Source organism: Coenobita brevimanus, unplaced genomic scaffold, assembly GCF_032717465.1.
Source record: "Coenobita brevimanus isolate Jiangsu-jjx unplaced genomic scaffold, ASM3271746v2 jjx.HiC_scaffold_2846, whole genome shotgun sequence".
NCBI classification, from domain to species: domain Eukaryota; kingdom Metazoa; phylum Arthropoda; class Malacostraca; order Decapoda; family Coenobitidae; genus Coenobita; species Coenobita brevimanus.
Genome location: NW_027643814.1, coordinates 173,416 through 184,976, shown reverse-complemented (window position 1 = coordinate 184,976; position 11,561 = coordinate 173,416).

Genomic DNA, 11,561 nt, shown 5'->3' with positions numbered 1-11,561 from the left:
CCTATCACTGCCCTACAAATGCCTACAACCGACCTTTTTCTTTTTTCTCTCTCTTCCTTCCTCTCTCTCTCTCTCTCTCTCTCTCTCTTTCTTTTTTATTTTTTCACTTCCATTTTACTTTCTTGTCTCTCTCTCTCTCTCTCTCTCTCTCTCTCACATTCATATTTCTTGTCACTGTCCTACAAATGCCAACAGCTGCCCTCTTTTTTTCTTGTCTTTTTTTCTTTCTCTGTCTCTTTCTCTCATTTTTTTTACTTCTGTATTTCTTGTCACTGCACTGCATCTGCCTAGAAATGTCCTTTTTCTGCCATGTCTTTCTCTCTCTCTTCCTTTTTTTTTTTCACTTCCATATTTCTTGTCATGCCCTACATCTGCCTACAACTGTCTTTTTTCTTTTTTCTTTCTTTCTTTTTCTTTCTTGTATTTCTTTCCTTCTTCCTTCTTCTCTTTCTCCTCACTGCCTTACAAACTCCTACAACTGTCCTTGTTCTTCTCTTTCTTTTTTTTCCTAAGTCCATCAGAATACACATTACAATCAGTCACAATCAGGGTTACAATGGAGAGGATAGTAGGTGTGGTGCTGGCGTGGGGTGCCTTCATGGGGTGGCACCATGTAACCAGGTGACTCCACTGCCCGGCCATACAAACGCCCCTCAGCTCCCTCCCTATCCCACGAAAGGACAATGGTGGACTACGGTGGAAAGGCAGCCTGCAGTCCACTGGGTTTATGTTCAGATGAGACCAGAGTCAGAGTACAGTTACACCCAGACAGTACAGTTACACCCATCTCAGGACAATTTTAAGGGGAACTGTGGATGAGATGGATGGAGGGGGAGACTGAGGATGAGATGGAGTAGAGATGTACATGAGGGAGGGGGATGTAGAGGGAGAGACTAAATGAGTGTATGTGAGTGAAATGGAGACAGAGGATGGGATGGAGGGAAGGAGTAGATAGGTATATGAGAGAGGAGGGTGTAAGTTGGGGGGAGGGCAATGTTTGTGGGCGGGGACAGGGCGACATGGAGGCAATCTGTTTGTGGCCATCCCTTACAGGATTAAGGTGTCTGGCTATAGATAGATAGATAAGTAGATAGTTTTGGAATGTAAAAGTTGTGCTGAAGGGTAGAATGATGCCACCAGGGGAAGTAGACTGATCATCTACTCTTATTTCTACCGTACGACATTAGCACAGCCTCGGAACCCTGCATCTGGATAGGGTAAAGCAGGTTGGGCTATAACTGTATTTTTTATATGTGCCAAACTCTCATAACTACCTACTAAATAATTTATCAGTTATTTTTCCAACATTTGAATACCTACTGCTTGTATAAAGAAATAAAACTCGTACTGATATATGTATATATATATATATATATATATATATATATATATATATATATATATATATATATATATATATATATATATATATATATATATATATATATATATAGAGAGAGAGAGAGAGAGAGAGAGAGAGAGAGAGAGCGGGGGTGAGGGGCATGAGGTAAGTCAGGCAGGCAGGAGGAGGGTAGACTGTTGTTGTTCGTGTTCCTCCTCCAAATTCCCCTATTCGTCAACGCGATAGGATGGCCGGGGATACTGTAGAGATGGAAGGCAAAAGTGGCAGGAGATAAATTATATAAAATGGTGATCCCTGAACCTCACCTGTATCGAATCGTTCGTGTCGTATCTTTTTTCAAGGATCTAACATGCTTGCATGCGTCGTCGGCCTTGGTCACATAATGGCGGTTCTCCACACTGCACAATCTTTTGCAGCCTCCCATTTCACTCCCTTATACCTAAGGTCACACACTATGACCTCGTCCCAGGCCTTTCTCGATCTGACTCTCGCAGCCCTACCCCCGACCTTCACACTTCTCCTTTCTCCGCACCCAACTGCCATCCTCCATCCTCTCCACATATCCAAACCATCCTAATCTACCCCTCCTCATCACAACACCAGTACACTCCTGTCCCATCTTTTCTCTCAACTCAATAGTAAACCCAGCCCCCCCCCCCCACACACACACTCCCAGGCCTCTCATTCAAGGAGACACTTCACATCCATCTAATCATTGTCATTTCTGTGCGAAATGTGTTGACCACGTAAACCTTATTTAGGTAAAGATTCGTTTATTCCCCTGAACCTGACCTCATTCTTATTTTATTGTTATCAAGCGATTTTATTCAGCTGACGAGCAGCCTCTCGTACTAAAGACTTTATTAGTACTGCATCTGACTCCTTCAGTTTGAAAAGTGTACCCTAAGCTGAATAAAATCATCAGGCTGTTGCAAGAATATAATGAAATACGTTTCCTGGCTGAATGGGTTAATACTAACATGATCATTTGCCCCGACATTATCCGATTTATTCACCTTCTCGATAACTGACTGAGATTTTGGTAGTCATGGTCGGTGACAGGATGGGGCTTTGACCATAATGGCTTTCAGGTTGGCTTTCATGACTGTACCGTTCACATATTTGCATAATGATTGTGATTTACACCCTTCCTTGATCAGGGCATGCGTTCTGACGTCGTGCGTCGTGTGAACTACGGGGGGAGGGGGTGAAGATTGTCTGTACCCCCACCCCCCCCAAGAAATTACTTAAAAGAAATAATGCGTGTACTCTATTGGATGACGTGGATGTGGACGTATTATAACTACATATTTACACGGTACAGCAATTCCACTATGACACGAGCTGCTGACAATGCTGGTGCCCTTGGGTCTAAAGAAACTATTTTTTCGGTGACAATCCCTACTAAGAAATGAGTTCATTATTCACACACCCGTCCGGCAAGGGAGATACAATAATCCTGGTTAACATCTGTTTATTTCGAAGGTGCCCTGAGGTTTATGAAAAGTCCCAAACACTCCTTGCTAATTAAACAGCCGATGGAAAATATGTTAAATACCATTGTTAAATTTACCAACATTTACAAACAACCACACTGATATATTTCCAGAGGTAGATTTTTGTGTTTTGGCGTCATAGCAGTGGCTAATTGTACACACCATCTCTAAACTGTCACCTTCTCTATGCCCGCTACTCCAGTCCCCCTTCCCTACCCCCTCACCTCTTCCCTCAACCCCCTCGCCTCTTCCCTCGATCCCCTCGCCTCTTCCCTACCCCGTCACCTCTTCCCTACCCCCTCACTTCTTCCCTTTACCCCTTCCCCTCTTCCCTACCCCCTCACCTCTTCCTTCTACCCCCCCACTCCCATTTCCTTGTCACTAGTCAAACCTCCCCTACCCTCACACCTCTGCTCTCCACCTCTCAGGTTGAATTTTTCCATTGACACGAAGAAAGAAGAGGATTTTCGCACGACCAAGCAGGCAGAGGATATTTACACGGCCAGGCAAGCAAAGGATATTTACACCGACACGACAGACGACAGGAGTGGGAAATAATAGCTTTCTTCACAAGTAAAAGGTATTTGAACCATTTGTAAACTTTTTATAATTTGAAATATTTTTTTCTGAGCTTTTCTCACATCGTACACTTAGTCATGCATTTTGTTTATTGTTAAAAGAGTGATTTACACACACACACACACACACACACACACACACACACACACACACACACACACACACACACACACACACACACACACACACACACACGCGCACACACACACACACACGCACGCACACACACACACACACACACACACACACACACACACGCACGCACACACACACACACACACACACACACGCACACTCACCTGTCTCTCTCTCTCTCTCTCACACACACACACACACACACACACACACACACACACACACACACACACACACACACACACACACACACACGCACTCGCACACGGGCATGCACACGCGCAAGCGCACGCATAAATTTTGCACGAGAGCACTGATAGCTATGTGGTGGTTGTGATGGTGGTGATCGGTGTTGGTGGTGGTGGTGTGTGGTTGGTGGTGGTGGTAGTACGTGGTGTTGGTGGTGGTGATAGTGTTATGCTTGTGGTGGTATGGTGACGGAGTGTTGTTTTGATGGAATGTGGTTGTGGTGGTGGTGGTGGTGTGTGGTTGATGGTGGTGGTAGTACGTGGTGGAGGTGGTGGTGATAGTGTTATGCTTGTGGTGGTATGATGATGGAATGTGGTTGTGGTGGTGGTGGTGTGGGTGTGGTGGATATAGTATGGTTGTGAAGATCCTAAACTCCTAAAGGCAGGAAGGATGTGTGGAATGGGAAGGAATTGGGTGACAAATTGGGGTTAGAAGACATTGACGTAAGTTTGCAATATAATGTTGGTGTTATGGAAAATAAATCTCTCAGGGAAATGCGCTACGAAGCCTCCTATGCCACCCAGAATGCGGGACAAAGGCTCAGCAGTAGCATATAGTGCGTACTTTGGCCTAATTGATATTTGCTCCGCAGAAAACGATGGAAACGCCGGAGGACGAGATGTCAACCCTGGCCTGCGCTGCTGGCAGGTGGGGCTATGTCGCCATCACACAGCTCGTCCCTGGGACCCCTCGAGGCATTCCCCAGGGGCGGCCACTCTGCCTCACCACCTTCCCCATACACGTGTGGCCTTCCCACCCACGCCTGCCTCCCTGGTGCAACCTGGACCTGGCAGGGCTGTTTCACGTGGCCAACACCTCCATCCGTTGATTCTCTCCCTCCCCTTGTCCTCTGCTCTGCTGTCCTTTCTTCCTGCCCCTCGGACCCTCGCGCCAGATAATTTGGTCTTTTTGGACACAGAGGAGACCTTGCATTGTGGTTTCCACCACAGTTACAGCACCGAGGTTCGACACGTGTCCCTATCTTGATTTTTCTCCGCATTCGCTGGACTCGTGCTTCCTAGCGCAGAATCTGCAGCGTGTGTCCTCTTGGCAGCGCCAGGCCCTGTGTCCCCACCTGCTGCAGCGAAGGCAAAATGCTGGTTCCTCAATGTAGGGCCGTAAGCTTCTGTATCCAGCACCCGGAATAAAAACTTGCCTTGGGATGTCCCCTTTCATTAGGGCAATCACTTGGTTCTTCTCCTGTCCCTTGTTCATGTGTCGCTTGGCCCAGATAAACCTAGGGTCGTTCAGGAGGAATTCTGGGTCTAGAACATAAGAACATAAGAAGAGAGGATAACTGCAGTAGGTCGGTTAGTCCATGCTAGGCAGCTCCTAGAAGAGTAACTGAACTACTAGAATGAGATAAGGATAGCAAAGAAGAAGGCTCTCCCCCGCCCTCCAAACCCTCCAGCCGAAGCCGGCAGGAAAAAGTCAGAAAGAACACCACGCCGTATAGAAAAACTGGCGTGGACATTTTACAGGAAAGTGTGAAAGGAGAATAGAGACTATCATAGTGTAACCTGAAAAGGAAAAATTATGAATTAGTATTGGTTATAAGATTTTCTTTATTCTATATCCACCCCTTATTAGTCATATGCTTATCTAGCCTATGCTTGAAACTCTCAATGGAAGAGGCAGCAACTACTTTACTAGGTAGCTTATTCCATTCGTCTACTACTCTATTACCAAACCAATTTCTACCGATTTCCTTACTGAAACGGAATTTTTCTAGTTTGAAACCATTATTTCTAGTTCTATCCTGTATGCTCACTTTAAGTACCTTGCTAATATCTCCCTTATTTATACCCTTCATCCACTTATACACCTCAATTAAGTCTCCCCTTACTCTACGCCTCTCTAGCGAATGCAGACTTAGTCTTTTCAGTCTGTCTTCATATGACAGGTTCCGGACGTCATGTATCATTTTTGTCATTCTTCTCTGTACATTTTCTAACGAATTAATATCCATTCTATAGTAAGGACACCAAAATTGTACTGCGTAGTCTAAATGTGGCCTTACTAATGCTAGATAAAGTTTCAGTATTACTTTAGATGATCTATTGCTCACGTAATAGTATTATGGGATATCTAAACACGATAACCTTGGTGCATCTCTCCCTCTCCTCCGGAACCTGCAGTGTCACACCCTCAAAACCAGTCGTGGTCAGCATCTCCACTGCCTCCTGACTTCCTACTGTGACGTAAGGTCTCTGCCTACCTTCCTTAAACAGGACCTCGAACCGTCGATATGCAAGTCCAAGCTTCACCGTCCAGAGTAGTTTTTGGTGATAATTTAGGTCAGTGTTGGTGGGGAAGAGAAGCCTCACTCTATTCCTTGGGGTGGCCTCGTCACGGTCCTGGCTAGGCATTGCTCCTGACCCACGTGGTGTAGTCGGCTGCACTCCAGCTGCCTTCCCCGTATCACATGGTATAGTAACACCTCCATCTACCCCACACGACTTATTCTTTACCTTTTTGTTGTCTCTGTCCTCTTCTTCATCACTCGCTTCCCTCTCGCTGCCGCGTATCATCCTCTTTCTCTTCTCTCTTGTACTGATGACCTCCGTAAACCCAGTAACCATATCTATTTCTTCCTCGTTGTCACCCAAGGGGGCCTCCCTTCCCTCGTTCATGGCCATGGCACTAGCCATTTCAGGGCACGTTGGTTTTGTAGTGCATCCGATCAGTTTCAACTCAGTTGTTAAATTACTGTGTGATGAAGCGCTCTGGGAAGCACGTCTGCCTGCCGCGGAGGTCAAGGACAGAATGAAGAGGGTGTATGTAGGTGAAGTGGAGGGAGGGAGAGGGAGGGGTAGACCGAGGATGAGGTGGAGGGATGGAGTTGAGAGGTATATGAGGGGGGGGGTGAGTTGGGGGAGGGTAGTCAAATGGTGGGTGACAGAGCGACTTGGAGGCGTTTTGTCTGCGGCCACTCTTTGCGGGATTAGGGCGTCGGGCTATAGATAGATAGATAGATCTATCGGTGGATAAATCAATAATTATATGGTGTCACGGTAGGGTCAGGCTCCATATTACCTCACCCTTACCAGCTTACTTCGGCATTTGTCAGGTTAATATACATAATACATTCACTGTTATGTCCATCCATCTCTCTCATTCTCCTCATCTCACCCTGTTTACTCCCCTCTCATCATCATCATCATCATCATCATCATCATATTTCCCAGTTCTGTATTATATAACCATCTTTTTTTTTTTTTTTTTTTTTTTTACATACTACATAAATGTAAGATGTGTTGTACTTCATGAATATAGGATATGGCTGTATGATAGGCCAGCCAGTTGCAAGTAATGGTGTGTGTGTGTGTGTGTGTGTGTGTGTGTGTGTGTGTGTGTGTGTGTGTGTGTGTGTGTGTGTGTGTGTGTGTATAATTCACCGGGTCGGTCAGGATCACTTGATGGTCGTGATCGTCAGCTTTTACCCTCCCGGAAGGGAGCTGAGAGCTCATATAGTCCGATCTAAGGGCAAGGCTGTGACCACACACGCACACACCAGTCCCCTTGCTCCAGGGGGACAGTAACCACCCACTTCGTCAGTGAAACTTTTCGCAACGTGTGTGTGTGTGTGTGTGTAAACTTAACCCATTAGCTGTGGTGGCTTCTCTTCAGTTAACATAAAATCGCTTACTGTATGCTGAAGTATATATACATATATATTTATTTTCCGGTCACAGCGTTCATCTAGCACGTCATATACTGTTCAGTTCTGCCGAGTTGCTCTTAGCTGAACGTATCGATGTAACGTTAGCCAAAACAAAATACCGTCTTTGTAACTAATTCGCATCTTACAGTTTCGATATCTAATCTCATTGTTCGTACATCACGATACTTTAGGCAGACAAGAAAATAATCTACCGAAATAGAAAACGCTAGTTACATGGATAACTGATATATTTTTCGTTCCTGGACTAGGCACATTTTACCCCTCTCCTATTCTGTCCTACTTTAGCCTAAACCAACCCATCCTAACCTACTTTTCTCTGCCCTACACTACCCTACCCCAGCCTACCCTGCCCTAGCGTTCCCTACCCTATCCTACCGCTGAGGTCTCCTGTAAGGATACTCGTTCTTCAGTTTTTGCCAGGCTTAGGGAGATGGAGGAGATTAAGGTGTTGGACATCCGTTCTGGGGGCGGAGAGACTTACAACATCCCTTTGTCTTGTTGTAAACTTTGGTCTACCCTTTCCCTGTCATGACACTTCTCCAGAGTCGATAATATTCCCCATGCAGTGCTGAGGTACCTGGATGATGAAGCAGTGTCCTTCCTCCTGAGTCTTATAAATAGAATTTGGAGAGATTCGTCCACTCCTGCTTCTTGGCGGGGGGCTGTTGTCCTACCGTTTCACAAGCCAGGTATTGCAGGTCACCATCTTGGTTTGCGTGGTAGGTTGCCTTTATTGATTATGGAATTTTTCCGTATTGGTGCCACCTTGTTTCCCTCATATCCTCAAGAGGAGGGAGTGCCTCAAACTAGTGTCCTTAGTGTCACCGTCTTTGCTAAAGTTCAGGAAGATTTTGTTGGCTCTGTTCCGGAGGGAGTGTCTGCCTCGCCGTATCCTCGCTATCCACATCCGTTTGGGTACCATGGGGGATGTGGATGTTCCAACCTTTCTTGTTTGTCCTGTGCGTGTACCAAGGATGGCTCCCTGGCTCCTCTCAGGGGTGCAACCGTGTGTTTACTTTCCTGAGAGAGGGGCCTTTCTTTCCTCACAGGCGGCTCTTTGCTATTTTTTTAGAACATGCTTCCTCTCACAGTGTCTCGATTCTCGTATGTACTGATGGATTGAAATCCCGTGAGGGGACAGGCTTGGGTGTTATATTTCCCGATTTCATTCGTGGTAGGAGTCTTCCCCCCATCGTATCTACTTTTATCGCAGAACTTACCGCTATTTTACTCGCAGTCAAATTGATATTTAGCTTCCCTCCTGTTTGTTATACAGTTTTTAGCGACTCTGCCGATCTCCATTTTGTGTTTTCCCGTCCAATCCTCTTTTGTTGTCTACAGTGTTTTAGAATGGCTGTGCTTGCTAGGGACTGCTTTGTGGTTTTGTACCATTGTGGGCAATGAGCATGCTGACGCTCTGGCAAAGGCTGCTGCCTCTCGCCCATCCTCACCTCTCCCCTGCCTCGCTCAGTGATATTCATCTAACCACTCACTGTTTGCTCCCACTGGCAGAGTAGGTGGGATGCGGTGGGGGCCAACAAAATGTGTGATATTTGTGGGTAAACGGGCCCCTTCATTTGCCGAGGTCTGAATGCAGGTGGGAGACGGCTTTATGCTGGCTCCGAATGGGCCATTCCTGGTTCTCTCATTGATTTTTAATGGAGGACTCTCCCCCTACTTTCTGTGTGGAATGCTTCGTCCCCCTGACTCTTCGGCTTTTGCTGATGGTGTCCACTGTTGGGGAATTGCGCCATCGTTACCTCTCTGAGCACCGGGCAGGAGAGGGATTGTAGTCTTCTGTTGGTACTTGGAGAGGATGCTTGTTGTGGTGGAGGGGGAAACCTTTGCTTGGTGTAGGCAGCTGCACTACCGTGTAAAATTTAGTATACAGTGGTTTTAGTGTTCTTAGTGTTTTAGTGTTTTTCTTGTTTTAATTATGAATTGTATTGTGTGTGTGTGTGTGTGTGTGTGTGTGTGTGTGTGTGTGTGTGTGTGTGTGTGTGTTTCATCTTTTCGAGTGCTTTTATTCTCGTTGTCGTCCGGCGGCATATGACCCTGGTTGATGTATCGCCAGATTTTATTGTATATACTTATTCAGTTCAATTTACCCTACCCTACTCTTCTCAACCCTACACTAGCCTACCTCAGCCTACCCTACCCTACCCTGCCATTGCCGACCCAACTCTACCCTACTTTAACCTACCCTCCCCTGTACAGCCCTTTCACCACTACATTACTTTTCCTGTTTTCTTCTCTCTACCTTCGGATGATTTTCTTCACCTCTACAGTAGAGAGAAACTTCGAACTGGAAGGGTTAAATACTGCCATCATCAACCCCATCTCTATCAGGGGATCTCCTAAGCTGAATAAAATCATGCGGTCAGCTAGGACAATGTAAATAAGTTGTTCTCGGCTTGAAAGATTAAATGATTCTGTCCCGTCATCCTAAGAGGGTTTTCTGAAGCTGTAGGATATCGTCAGAAGCTAGCAAAGAGTAAAAGTGACATCCGCAAACCGAGAGCTCTGCGTCCAGCGCTCCGCAGTTCAAGTCCCAGAGGTGGACAGATGTTTTGACGTGTAGACGTTACCAGGGCGTAGCTTGGTGGCCTACCCTTTAATATTCTGGACTAATGGTGGTCTAGCCTCGTGCCCCTGCGCTCCACCTCATAAGAAAAAAAAAAAAAAGGAAAGCCAAGGGTCATGAATGAACTAAAGGACTGAACTAAGCGGAGAAGAACAAAAATCGTAGAGAAGATCGCCCCAAATTTGATGAGACAGTGTAGTATAACTGAGTGAAATAGGCGTTGGATATGACGGAACTAAACGGCAGTTATACCCACCACTCTTCTGTACCCTACACTACCCTGATTCAGCCTACCCTACCCTACCCAGCCCTACACTACCTACTACCCTACCCAGCCCTACCCTACCCAGTCCACCACCACCCAGCCCTATCTTACCCTGCCATAACCTATCCTACCCTCCCAAACGCAACTCGACCCATCCCTACCCCATACTGCCAAAACCAACCCAACCTTACCCCACCCTGTCAAGACCGACACAATCCTACCCCACCCTGCCAAAACCAACCCAGTCCTACTCCACCCTGCCAAACCCGACCAATCCTTTCCCACCCTGCCAAAAACCGACCCAATCTTACCCCACCCTGCCAAAACCGACCCCATCCTACTTCACCCGGCCAAAACCGACCCAATCCTACCCTACCCTGCCATAACCGACCCATCCCTACCCTACTCTGCCAAAACCAACCCAATTCTACCCCACCTTGCCAAATGCGACCCAATCCTTGCCCACACCTACCCTACCCTGTCCAAACCGACCCACACCTACCCTACCCTGTCCAAACCGACCCAATCCTACCTCACCCTTCCAAAACCGACCCAATCCTACCCCACCCTGCCAAAACCGACCCAATCCTACCCCACCCTGCCAAAACCGACCCAATCCTACCCCACCCTGCCAAAACCGACCCAATCCTACCCCACCCTGCCAAAACCGAAACCTAACCAAACCCTACCCCACCCTACCAAAACCAACTCAATTCTACTCCACTCTGCCAAAACTGACCTAATCATACCCCACCCTGCCAAAACTGACCCAATCCTACCCCACCCTGCCAAAACCGACCCAATCCTACCCCACCCTGCCAAAACCGACCCATCCCTACCCCACCCTGCCAAAACCGACCCAACCCTACCCCACCCTGCCAAAACCGACTCAATCCTACCCCACCCTGCCAGAACCGAGCCATCTCCTACCCCACCCTGCCAAGACCGACTCCTACCCCACCCTGCCAAAACCGACCTAACCCTACAACACCCTGCCATAACCGACCCATCCCTACCCCACCCTGCCAAAACCGACCCAATCCTACCCCACCCTGCCAAAACCGACCCATCTCTACCCCACCCTGCCAAGACCGACCCATCCCTACCCCACCCTGCCAAGACCGACCCGTCTCTACCCCACCCTGCCAAGACCGACCCGTCCCTTCCCCACCCTGCCAAGACCGACCCGTCCCTACCCCACCCTG